This window comes from Molossus molossus, unplaced genomic scaffold, assembly GCF_014108415.1.
Source record: "Molossus molossus isolate mMolMol1 unplaced genomic scaffold, mMolMol1.p scaffold_m16_p_5, whole genome shotgun sequence".
In the NCBI taxonomy this organism is placed as follows: Eukaryota; Metazoa; Chordata; class Mammalia; order Chiroptera; family Molossidae; genus Molossus; species Molossus molossus.
The window spans coordinates 19,585,037-19,599,626 of NW_023425388.1; positions in this window are offsets into that span (position 1 = coordinate 19,585,037).

A 14,590-nucleotide genomic window follows, 5' to 3' on the forward strand; every position below is an offset into this window, starting at 1 on the left:
TTTTACTCTACTCCAAATAAATGAATGCATTCTATTGCTTTTCAAGCAAACTATCAGCCTTGAAATAGACATCAAGGTTGGTGTAACCGGGTCCCTACTTTTCTTTCTAGCTCCATCTCCCTACTCTCAGTGCGTTGTGTTTACCGTGCTTTCCACCCATGGACTTGTCTTAGTTTCTTGACTCTATAATCCCCTTTTGTATCTTTGAAATTTATTTATGCTTTATATCACTGAAAAATTATCTCTCATAGAGGCCCACAGGGTTAGTTTGGGTCTTGTTATTAGAGCCTTAATTTTGATTTGTAAGCATTTTCATATACTTATTTATTTATATTATAAAAAATTAAAAGTGCTTATATGAACTCCATCTTATCTGAAAGGAACTCTATGATCCTATACAATGCTGATACATTGTTGAGACCAATAACACTGACTTTCTAATTCTCTGATTTTAACACACACACACACTTTTACCATAACTCCTAGCCATTGAATTGAAGTATTATTGCGATGCTATAAGTATGCACATTTTTAAATATAAATAGCATATTGTATAAAAGTGTTCCTATTTTTTAAAATATAGCTATTGTCTCTCAGTAAAAGAACAGCAGGATTTAATGTCATTTACTAATTTATTTTTATCTGTTTAAATACTATGATTCAGTAGCAAATCAGTTTTTCATCTTATTTCCAGAAAGTGCCCAGAGGCTCTCAAAACTTGTTTTTCTCACAGGGTTTGTTGTTTCTAGAATTAATCATAAGAGTATCCAGGTGAACAGGAACAATAGAGAAAGCATGTAAAATTTAAGATTGTTGAACAAAAACCAAGACGAGACATAATTTCCCAACCATGAGGACGGGAATGCACATAAACCTACACTTCCGTGATGAACTACAATTTATAAAATAAAGTTCATTCTGTGATTCATAAAAGCACACTTGATTCACTTAGCCTAGACGACATAATTGCCTAAGTTGAAAATTATCAGACCAGATAAGTAGAAGTGATAGATAAATCTAATAAAGCTATTTTACTGTAACAGAGCTATTCTATAATTCAAATTAAGAAAAGGAAAAAGACAACATCTTAAAACATCAGCTATTTTATATCATTTGAATTTCATTGTACTGACACCATAACTTAACCTCGTTATGAATAACAGGAAGGCAGGACAGGCATACCACTTGGGCAGCTTTGCCAAGAAGCTACAGTTTAGATACACGTCCAGTAAAGTCTGGGTGAAATAGGGAAGGTACTTGTGTGTCAGTCTCACCTGAAAACATTGGCCAGAGTAGTGTGGCTACTGCAAATGTGTGAAATTTTGAGATATATAAACTAAACAAAGGAGTTCTCTCATTCTCTTGGAACTCTTGTTGCATGGAGTAGGCTCTCCGGGCTCCCCTGCACTTGTCCACGTGGATCACAGCCGTGTGGCCCCCACACAATGGTCTGATGGCCCGTAACTAACCTAATGCTGTACTGGACCCGGCTCCACCATGGAATGGAAACTCTGGACTCTGGCTTTGCTTCTAATTCGGCTGAATTCCCACCTACACTTCTTCCAGAACTGGATTAGGGAAATGGGACTTAAGAAACTGAGGGATGTAATTCCACTCAAATAAGAGTCACTCATGCTCGCCTGTGAGTCTCAGAACATGATTTTTCTTGAGATATTATAAGGACCTGACCCCCAGCACTCATTGAGGAAAGGGATACCCCATACCTCCACCCATAACAATATGAAGAGAAGAAAATAAAAGTAAGCAGTGAACATAGAATTATATTAAAACAAATTATATTCTTCCCACCAATTAGCTGACCAATTCATAAATGATGTTTATTTCCAAGCTACAGTTTTGCAAATTCAGTGAGAATTAAGTTTATTTGAAGATAATTGAACCAAACCGAAGAAATTTAGAGATTTTGTTGAGAGTAGTTATTTTATCTAGTCAACATATATCTCCTATGCCGTTTTCATTATTTGTTTTGTAAAAAAGTAAATTCCTTCTTGATAAACTGTTTTAAAATTAAAAATTGGTGATATATTTTGGATAGAAGATGAGCTAATTTGATTTCGGCAATTTTAGCTTAATGTAAAACACCTTGACATAGGTATGTATATCTAATTTTAAAAATCTCTACAATTAAAAAAATTTCTTAAAACCTAACACTTCAAATTAGTCCATGTTAAATTAGAATAGTGAATATCTAGTAGATATACTGAAAAATTTTAGCATAGATTTAATACATATTTTAATAAGTAATGAGGATGTTTCTTTTGACAAAGAAGTCTTCATTTCTTTAAACTTGTTTAGTCAGGGTACAAATATGTGGTTACCAACAATGAGAACATCCCATTGGCTCAATACTACAGTTATTTGTCTATTTTTATTCATATAAAATCTATTTAAAGCCCAGCTGGTGTGGCTCAGTGGCTGAGCATCAACCCATGCACCAAGAGGTTGCCGGTTTGACTCCCTGTCAGGACACAGGTTAAGGGCCCAATCCCTAGGGGTGGCATGCAGGAGGTGGCCAGTCGATGTTCTCACTCATCGATGTTTCTATCTCTCTCTCCCTCTCCCTTCCTCTCTCTCTAAAAATCAATAAAGGAAAAAAATTTTTTTAAATATTTCAAGTTGTATTTAAATTTGAGTATTTTATTTCTGGATAATATTGAATGTATTTTATTTCTGGATAATATTGAATGCATTATACCTATAGAAATTGCACTTAGCCAAAAGTTCAAAAATCATGTGAGAAACATTATTGGTGAATTTAACAGGAAGAACTGATTATCTTACTGTGTATATTATTTTCCTCCTTCTTTATAAAAACTTATGGTACTGTCCTCTATGTGCTCTTATATATGTTTTTATTTTTAATTGGTAGCTTATAATCCCTTGCCCTTTTAAAGAAAACAGATACCACTGATGTGTTTGAACATTTAAATACATTGTTGGAAGGCTACTGGCTGAATTGTTTACTTGTATAAAATTAATGATAACTACATAGAAAACCATGTAAATAAAAATAATGAAACCACAGTTAAGAAAAAATATAAGGAAGTAAAATGAAGGATTTATATTACTTAGATTTGGTCATTTGATAGTTTTGTATAGACATGCTGTAAAGATGATCTATTTCACCAAATATTGTGATTTAACTGTGAGGAACGATGAGGATGAAATGTTGATGAAAAGATTTTAACTACCTTGCATCTCTCATGAAATTATGTATAAAATACATGGTTATGAAACAACCATTCAATCAGATAACCTAGAAATATAGAGGTAAATTGTATGAAAAATTACCATATGGGTTGGCTGCTTTGAAAGTTTATAAAGATCAGAAGAGACAGGAAACACGAGTAAAAGTGTTCATTATAATACTTACAGACATATAGTTTAAAGCAATGAGGAAATATTATGCCCCCCCCCCCCAAATTTTAAATGTTTAAAATGTCTTGCTGTGTAAAAACTTTTTCTGATTCATTAGTATATATATTTTAAGGAAGAAGCTCTATTTTTTTCCCCCTTCATTGATTTTTAGAGAGAGAGGAAGAGAGAAGGAGAGAGAGATGGAAATATCGATGAAACAGAACATTGTGCCCTGACGGGTAATCGAACCGGGACCTCTTGGTCCATGGACCAACGCTCAACCACTGAGCCACACCGGCCAGACAAGAAGCTCTATTTTTAAATTTGTACCATCACTTTGCAAATCAGAATTGTATTCTATAATGTATATTCCCACACACTCCCTATTTATATACAAAGGTTTTCCCAACAATCTTGCTTCAAAATAATCTTACCTATAGATTAAGATAAAAGCATCATAAATCCTGCAGAATGTTGGTCAGATTTACATTTTCTTTTAACAAGATTTGAAATATTTAAACACAAACATGTTTGCATTAATGCAGGCGTGATTTAGCTATCTATTCAGGTTGCAGACGGTTCTAAGTACAAACATGTCTTCTCTTCCTAACGTTTGGAATCGCTGTCTCGTGTCTATAAATATGAGAGAAAAACATGCACCCATGAGAAAACTGTGTACCTCTAATCTCTTAAAATTAGGGCTTTTTGAATTTCAGTTGTTTTCTTCATCTAAGTATTTTAGAGTCTCTCTTCTATTATGCCCACATCTTATGAATACATGGCATTTAAGACAACTCACTATATCTTTTCAAGCAGTAAACATATTAAATTGGTACATTTGCCAATGGACATGACTCACAACTGAGCAATACTTGTTTCATTAGAATTGCAGAAAGAGAGACCATAAACATCATTTTATACTATCTACGCTCCACCTCTTTTATAGAAACATAACCCTTCAAAAAGGCAATAGGTTAGTAAATGTTCTCCAAACCATGTCATTTATCAGTGTAACCATATGAAAAACTATCTTAAAAAACTTCAAATTTATTTTTTAAATATAAAACTCTATTGAAGGAAGACATTTAAAAAGTCAATTATGTTGGAGCAAAAATGTAAAAAAACATGAGGTTCAGGTCTTAAGATTTCAGGGATGAGATTAACATGACAATATATAAATGTATAATATTTATTATCCCCATACTTTTTGGTTGATGAATCTGGAAGTGAATGTAACAGAAAATGAAGCATATAATTCCTAGACACCATTAATAGATTTCTAGCCCATATAGATTTTAAACCATTTCTGCTGTTTTCCCCCTTTTGGTATGCAGTATCTTATTAATGCATGCATAATTCAATAACATTTCAGGCTGTTGAACTTTAGAACACAGTAGAGATATGCAATTATATTTGGGTAATTCACTTTGAGAAATTGCTGGCATGTACCATAATTCTATCATTTAAACCTTCTCCTTTAATTTTATCTGTTGATAATTTCAATTATTTTATATTGCCAATAAGTCACTGATGACTATACCAGTGAGATTTTGTTATAGATGTTAGAGAAGCAAATTAACTTAAATTATGTACTGCGCAAAGCCAGTGAATTTTTTAACACTGAGAATTGGCATTTAATATTAGATTTATACATGGATTATTTGGGTGTGCTATATTTAGAAGTTAATTTGTGTCTCTCCTTAATTTAGTACACATAAAATTGTACATTTCTGACAAACATTTTAAAGCTCTCTCTTTCTCTTACACTGGTTTTATTTTGTTCTGCAGGTTGAAGAATATTCTTATAAGCATATTGCTGTAGCCAAATATTTTATAAGGTTTCCTGAAACATGTGATTAATATTTATAAAGCTATTCCATGGAATTATTTCCATAATTTCACACTGTTCTATTTTCTCTAGTGACCACCCAGTTCCAAACTGTCTGTCTCTGCAGCATTTTCTTCACTATCTGTTCATTGTGGCATCACAGGTTCCAATTCTTGGAGGACTTTACAAAATAGTGGTAAAAAAGTTAATGAACTATTCTATATACCATTTGAAAAGCTGCCTCTTTGTTTTACAAAGTTACACCATTATATATTGCCTTATTTTGAATAGTGTAACATAGAAATTTACAGTATCATTAAGTACTGTCATTCATAATTCTTATTAGTGTTTTATGTATTAAAGATTGAAGTCTTTAATGTGATTTAAAATTTGCTTGCATGAGCTACATTAGATATTTTTTAATGTTTTCATTAAATGTATTGTGTGAATTGGTTAACAAAATTATCCAGATTTCAAATGTAAAGTTGTAGAATACATCGTCTGTATCTTGCATTGATAAAGTGAAGCAATGTGAATAGCAACACTAAAAACAGGTATATGCATACATTTTATATCAGATTTCAGGAGACTGATAGTTCATTGATGTGTTAACCTGTGTAGGCCACAGTACCCAAATATTTGGTCAAATGCCAGTTTACATTTTCCTGTAAAGTTCATTTTTAGATTAAATTTTAATCAGTAGGCTTTGAGTAAAGTACATTACTCTTCAAAATGTGTGTGGGTCACTATTATCTGTTGAAGGACTTAAAAAAAAAAAAAAAGCAGACAGATTCCCCAAAGAAGAGGGAATTCTACTTTCCCACTATTTCTAGAGTCAAGCTGCAATATCAGCTCTTGCCTGGATCTTTTGCCTGCTGGTCTACATGTAGATTTTGGATTTGCCAGCTTCTATAATCACATAAACCAATTCCTTAAAAGAAATCTCTTCTCTCTTATCTATCTACATCTATATCTATCTATATCCCAGTTTCTATCTGCCTATCCATTGATAGAGAGAGATGGATGGATTAGATAGTTAGATGATAGATGATAGATAGATAGATAGATGATAGATGATAGATGATAGATAGATATAGATAGATGATAGATAGATAGATGATAAATAGATATAGATAGATAGATGATAGATAGATATAAATAGATAGATAGATGATAGATGATAGATAGAAGATAGATAGATAGATAGATGATAGATATAGATAGATAGATGATAGATAGATAGATATAGATAGATAGATAGATAGATGATAGATGATAGATGATAGATGATAGATGATAGATAGATATAGATAGATGATAGATAGATAGATAGATAGATAGATAGATGATAGATAGATAGATAGATAGATAGATAGATAGATAGATAGATAGATATGGGATGGGCCAGAGAGAGGGAGAGACAACCTGAGGTTGAACTTCCGAGGAAAGTCTCCAGTAATGGGCAGCAGCGGTCTCCTGGGACAAATTTTAGAGCCTCTGAGGCTGCCAGCAGGAACAACGGCCCGAGGACATGCAATGGACCAAGTTCACGTTGCTGAGCCTTGAACCTTTGCAGACATCAGATTAGGGCTGCGGGCTTCTGCGCCCTGAGCCCGCATTGCTGCCCGGGGCCTTTGGGAGTTCGCAGATTTGCAACCTGACCACGTGCAGTTCACTCCCACATCCCGGCTCCTGCCGGACCCTCCCCTGCACAGCCTTTGCCAGGGCCCACCTGCACCTGGCCAGCCTCCGAGCGAGGCACCTGGGGAAGAGTCCAGGAGTATTGTTGTTTGCATGATAAGTGGTAGGAGCCAGAGTTCTTACTGACTTATCCCGCCTGAGGAGCCTCCGGATTCAGGGGAACCCAGGTATTTCTCATCCCAGAGTCCCCTGCCTGCCACCAGGAACCCCAGAGATCCCACGGGATCGGGCTTAATCTGAAAAGACAGCGGCCTCCGCGGCGCCTGGGGTCGTGGCTCGGCCCCTCTCTGACCTGCCCTGATGCTCAGCGCTCCCCGGCCGTCTCCGCCCTGCAGCGTCACCCTCGGCAGTTCTGCTGGTGAACTGGCCTCGAACCCAGAGGGCACGGAGACACCTGAGCGACAGGGCACACTGGGGAGTCCTTCCCTCCGGAATCCTACGAGTTTGTATAGACGCCTCGTGGGTTCCGTTGCACATGCTGCCCAGGTGTCTTATTAGCACATTCCTCTCGAAAGAGGGCGACTCTGAAGTGGCTCCCAGCAAGGGAAGAGGGCAGCATTGCATTCCAGGACAAAGGCAGGGGTGAGGAACCTCCGACTGCCTGGGGCCAGCTGCAGGGTTAAGTAATGCAAATCCTCTTGACGGCCTCCTCCAACACTGCTGTCCGAGACTGGCTCTTGCGATTTTACACCCATCCCCTCGTCCGAAATGTGCCCTAAATCAATAGCAAGGGGTATTATGACCATGGAGGTGGCTTATTTGGTGGCTATCTGGCTGCACTGAAGGCAAATGGACAGCAATAATAGAGGCAAGAGAAAACACAAGATTAAGATAACGATTCCCCAAATTAGTGACAACTTTTTCCACCCAGAGCCCCATCACCTGAAACACTGATGTACTAAGTCTCGCAGGCTGGGGGACAGATAACTCAGGGCCTTCACTCATTCCCTCACGTAATTGAATAAAGATGATAACATTAGTAGACTCACCGAGTGTGAACACGGCATTCTGTTCGGATAACAGATGCACCTGCTTGTGAGGCAGCAATAATGTCCAAGACTATTCTGTGTTGGAGGGTGCCCTTCTCAGTTGGTGTTACTGTGGGACAGATTCTCACTTGTGCCCAGGGAAAACCCAGGGTGCAACAGCCCAGCCACCCAAACAGAAGTCATGGTCAAAGATTTTTGTCACAGAACCTCTGGGTTCCATTGAGGGCCACCCAGTAAATACCTGGGCTGCTCCACCAGTCAGGGCAAAACCAGTCACTATCTTTCAATGTGGCAGAACATCCTTAGTACAGCTGGGTGGGTTCTGTTTAGAGTGATTTTTCTGTTCCCAACATAGGGGTGCGCACCAGTGCCCAAATGCCCATAAACCATAGGGCACGGGAACCCATCCCAAGTCCGAGTGTAGCCTCCAGTGGCTCTGATGATGATATTTTTAGGACGCTTTTGATCAGCAATTTGAGGGACTGTCTGTGTATTTTTATTGATAAAAAATAAAGGATACTAGTGCCCAGTGTTCTTGATAGTTAATGTGTCTCACAAGCCATGTCTCTGGATCAACATTAGCAATATCAATTGAATTGCGTTCTAGTCCTAACTTGCTCTTCCGTGATATACTGCTTTAGTGTCTTCCATTGTCCCCCCTGGAGTGGGGGAAACCAGGATAGCATCTGTCATGCTAGAGAGGGGAAGCTGTCAGCAGATCCACAGCTGGATTGAGTCCTTTACCAGGGATACAAGTGGGCTTACTATAGAAGTGTATTTCCATCAGGAGCCCATCTTATGACGACACCACCGAAACAGAAGTCTAAGGTCAAAGAAACAGTTATTTAGTAGCAACTTGTATGGGGAGGTCTTCCTCTTCAGTAAGAATTAAACCTGTGGCCTGATCTTTAGATATTAATGTTGCTGCAGCTTTAGGAATGTGACCAGGTTGTGCATACCAGACATGTTGTTGGGAGAGGCTGCCCTATCAGGTGTGAGAAGATGGGCTGGGGGAGGAATGTGCTAGACCAGGACTCTGGCCTTCTCTGTCTTTCAGTGGTGTGTGTTCCATACCAGGTATAATGTGTTTCAACAGGTGCAGCTTGTAGCAGGACAAGATCCCAGTGGAGATTGAGTCTTTTCCCCTCACCCAGGGCTTCAAAGTAACTCACCCAACCCAGCGAGAAGTCTTATTGCAAATTCCTATAGATAAGCCTTTCCCAGTTGTGATGGGGCTCGGGGTTCTTAACAGCATTGCACTTTGACCCACTGTGAGAGTCAAGGCAATGTCTGTCTGTCTCCCTGGATGTGCATACTCTTATGGTATTGGGTATCTTAACAGGGGTCCCTAGTCTGGTATATGGGGTAACTGGCCCTACTGGTTGATCATCCAAATGTATTAAAGACTGGAACAGAACCTTGGTGTACTTGGCCAAGGTGATTTTACCTGTTAGGAATTTAATCCACTGCTTTAATATTCCTTTTATTTTTTCTTCCTACCAACACTGCTGCTTGTAGTTTATAGAAGAGATGGAACCTCCATTCAATGTCATGTTCTGTGCAATGCCCAGTCTGGCAAATCATAACCTTTGCAATGTGAGCCCCAATCCCTGTCTATCTTATGAAGGTATCTATCCTGGTACTCAGCTTCTAATCTAATGGTGGCAGCCCAGTTTGCATGGCAAACCAAGGCATATTTACAAACCTCACTCAGAGGGAGGAGGGCAATATCATCTATTTCTGAAACCCTCACTGGTTGGGAACTTGGGTGGATGGCCTCAGATTCTTAAGGTACTGTTAAGAACACATAGGAGATGCTGTTACAGCATTAACCAAGTCACTGTATTTCAGGTGCAATATGACATTCTTGGCAATATCCATTCTACCTGGATGCTCAGGTGGTCACTCTCTCTATGCACACAGTCTGCTATATCTACTGAAGAGTTGGTCGCTAGGGCTCATCCCCAACCCAGGGCATCTGCTTCCTGATTGCCAAGGTGGGTCAGCACCTTATGAGTGGGGATGTGGAAAACTGAGGACCCCCTGGCCGGTTTGGCTCAGCAGTTAGAGCATCAACCTGCCGTCCAGAGAGACCCGGGTTCGGTTCCCGCTAAGGGCACGTACTTCCGTTGCAGTTTGTCTCAAGCCCTGGTTGGGTCATTTGTGTGACAGCCACTCAATGTGTCCCTTTCATGCCGATGACTCTCTCTCTCTCTCTCTCTCTCTCTTTCTCTCTCTCTCTCTCTCTCTCTTCCTCTCTCTCCCTCCCACTCTATCTGAACAAAAAATGAAAAAATGTCCTCGGGAGAGGATTAAAAAAGAAAACAGTGAGGACTGCCCAGGTTCTTACAGGCAAACCCCAATCTCTTTCCACAATTTCTGACCCAATAAGGGCTTCTTCATGATCATCTACCCCTTGGCTTTCTCTTGTCCAAACCACAGGCTTAATTCCTTTATAACAGTCCAACTCTCAGTGCAAAGGTAAATGGCCAGGGCTCCTGAGAATTCACCAGCCAAACCACTTTGCGTTCAGCCCACTGACTACTGCAATTCATTTCTATTCCCATTCGGACGGTCATTGTTGGGCTGAATAGTGACTGCAGTCCATGGGTGAAGGTTGCCCCTACTAGACTTCTCTGCATGCTTAGTTATTTCTCATTTTAATATAGATATCATACAACTTGACTCAGTATATTATATAATAACAATTGAACTATAAGCCCCGATATTTGTGGTTATGAAGACATAGATATTACATGTTTATTTTCAGTGTCAGCCTTTAAAATACCAGAAATTGAAAATGTCATTAAATTCAATAAAGGCTTTGATTAAAATTACACCTTAAGATATTAACTCGCATATAACATTTTCTATCTGAAGTCTGAACTCTTCCATGTTTTCTGTTTTCTTGCTTCCTTCAAAAAAACTTGAGAAACAAATTATAATAAGTTTACTTTAATCTTTTATAAATACTTTAATGTAGGCTTCACTCATGAGCAAGAAGATATGTATTTAACCTAATCATGAATCTGAATCATTAAAAGAATCTGAGAATAAATAGCCTTCACAGTGAAGCAAATTAATTTCTCCAGAACAGCACGTAATTTAGTTAATCATATTTTCTACCCATGTACACAATACCCTGCCCTCCTGACACATCTACATGTACTTTCCAGGCGGAAATTGCTCATCTCTGGATACCTTGACTCATCACTTTGCATTTACATCCGAGGCTCATTTTGGTTAAGAATTTCCCCATTCTAAAAAACAAATATTTATACCAGTATATTTTCAACCTTTCTAAATATTTTCAATCCTTGTGGCTCAAAACACCTTAGCAATTATTAAAATGAGCCCATTATTGTACTACTATAAATATAGAGATATTCTCTTTATTAACAAACTGAATGAACTATATTTTATGCCCAGCTGCCAAATTTGCATTTCAGGAGATTCAAAGGGGAAACCAGATGTCATTAATGTAATTTAAAGACTAAAAACAAAAATCAGTATGAAATAACCTCCTGTTATTGATTTAACTTCAAAGACTTTAAGAAAAGATGAGCAATAAAAATATGTGGTAACAACAGTCATAATTTTTTCTTTGTTTTACTGATTACAGCCTACAATCTCCCAGTTTATAAAAAAGTACAGTTACACTCTCAACATCACAGTTTGATGTCATTGATTAAATAATATGTCTGTTAACACCTATAGCAGTGGGAGCTTAAGCAACACTGTAATAAACAGATTACTATGAGTGCATTAGGTAGGCAGCACAGTAAATGTTCCTGAGGATCTCTGAGTACTGTAATTTGGAGAAAAATACAAATGATGGTCCATTGATTTCTATATAATACTTTCTGCTTTATGCAGCAAGAATAAAAATATTATACAAACAAGTACTGGCAATAGTAATATATTGAAAAATATTTGTAAGAAATATTAATCTTTCTCACTATGAAGGTTTTTTTTAACTCATTGCTTTATGCATATAAATTGTATAGCAATGTTATATGGAATGAAATAGATAAATCAATTAAAGGAAGTGTTCGAAAATAAATCTTAAGCGCCTAAAAATCACAGTGAGTGATTTTGACATTCTTTGTAAATGGCACAAAAACATAAACGGTCTTTTGTAAGATTATTGTTTTATCTTCCAATTAAAGAACAGAATTTGTCAGAGGTTTAAACAAAGTGGCTCACAGAAAACAATATTTCTGTTAGAACAGATAAGGATTAAGCATTTTGGAACTCTACATTTATCTCTGAAAGGATTCGACTCTCCAATTTACGTCCCCTTATTTGTAAAATGGCAAATGGTATGACCTATATTTTCATTAACATTTTGAAGAAAAGAGGATGGGTGTACTTCCGTTCCAGGCTATGGTGCCGTGATTATTTCTAACCTATTATAACATATAAACCTCTGAGTGACTTTAAAATTCCCTCTGCCTTTTACAGCGTAAATCAAAGGCCACTTCCTTTTGTTTTGTTCCAAAGTATGTCACTTTATTTTATGCTACCTCAAACATGTAGCAAGAAATAGGACTAAGGCACAGGTGGTATGTGTGTTGGGGTGAACAGGGTTGAGGGAAGGAGAGTCAGGGAGAGACAGGGGAAGAGGAAAGGAGATACACAGAGATTTTTTCATGCAGATTTTAAGAACTCAATTTATCCAAGGCATCTGAGAATCATAGTCCCCCCCACCCCCCAAAACTGTCTGTTCAAAGAAAGACTTTCTATGACATTTACTACTGACTTTTTCTTCCAGTGGTTCTTGTTGAGAGGGAGGAGAGGTGATAACTAAGCTTACTTCCCAACTACACCGGTCTGTGGTCTCAGCAAAGAATCCGTGGCAGAAAGCAGAAAGCTCGGTGCGGTGGGCTCGCGCTGCCAGACTGCAAACGGATGGGCCTAGAGGTGGGATGCGAATCTGCCACAGAGTCTATAAATGAAGACAGAGAATATCATCATTATGCTGGGGCGGCACCCCACCCCTTGTTAAAATAGGCCTCACACAATTTAAGAGATTTCATAAAAGCAGAGCTTAAGTTAGAAGGAATTGTACCATCTGACCTTAAAATAGCTTCCTTAATTTTTACTCTGTGCATGACAGAAAGACAGACAGAGGTTGACTGAGAACAATGGGAAGTGTTACACAGAGAAAAGTCTTTAATATACATTTTTTAAAAGTTAAAAAGGAGGCTTTAGGAGTGGTAGGATTTCTGGAATTTCTAGGAGACCAAGGAAAGGACATATTTTGTTTGATTGTAGTAGTATCTGATAGACATTCCCTGTTAATTTAATTGTGTCTTTGATCGATGCAATGCTCCAGATCTTTTCATAAAAATAAATTTGTGCTGCTTAACCATTCAGGTCAGCGTAGAGAAAGATATCTTTATAGTAAGTCTTTATATTTCATAATGCAAGTCCCCCAACTTTGTTCCTCTTCAAGAACGTCTTGCTGTAATTAATTTAAACCATATCTCATTGGAGCTATAATTTAATTTGAGGAAATCGTCATTCAAAGTATTGAGTTCTCTATTCCATGTACACAATCTGTCCTCTTGTTTATTAATATTTAAAATTTTTTCTCTAAGTAGTTTTGTGTATTTTTCTGTGTGGAAATCTTCCACGTGTTTTGTTAGATTCAGTTATTTTGTTGTGATTTTTAGGTTCACACAAAATAGAGCAGAAAGTACAAAGAATTCCCTTATATGCAGTACGTTCACACATGCACAGCCAACCCCACATCAGTAACCCACACCACAGTGGAACTTTTGCTATAATTGATAAGCCTCCATTGAGACATCTTTAACATCCAAAGTCCAGAGTTTATATTAAGGTTCACTCTTGATGTTGTACATTCTAAAGGTTCTTGACAAATATATGATGAGAAGTATTCACATATATAGTATGAATCAGAAGTTTTGCTGCCCTAAAAATCATCTGTATTCCACCTATTATTTTCTTCCTTTCCCCAACCCCTGGCTACCATTGATTTTTTACTATCTCTCTGGCTCTGCCTTTTCCAGAGTGTCATGTATTTGGAATCATACAGTGTGTGACCTTTTTAAATTGGCTTCTTTCATTTCGTGATACACAATTAAGATTCCTCCATGACTTTTCATGGTTAAGTCTCAGTTTTAACAATTCTGAATAAAACTGATGTAAACATTTGCTTGATTTATTTTTTTAACATTAATTCAACTTCGCAATAAAGGAAACTAGGTCATTACATATTATCTTCTTATATATTGCTGAACTCAGTTTGCTAATTTCACTTAAAATATTTAGATTTAGATTCTTGCCAGAGATTTGATATACAATTCTTTTCATGTACAGTCTTTGTAAGGTTTTAGTATTAATGATAAGCTAGCCTCATGGAATATCTTGAAAATATCCTCTCTCTATTCTCTGAAAGATTATTTATCAAATTAGCATTACTGCTTTTTTAAAATATATAGGATTCACTATTAAACTATATGTGACAATGTTATAAGTTATTAATGCAAACATTTTCTAAATTTAGAACTATTTATATCTATTATTTTTAAATTATTTGACAATATGTTTTTTCAAGAAATTAATCTATTCACATAATTTAAACTGTTATTGGCATAAAATTGTTCTCTGATAACTTCTTAAGATTTAATTGATAGGGAGAATTTCTTTTCATTCTGATTAAGTG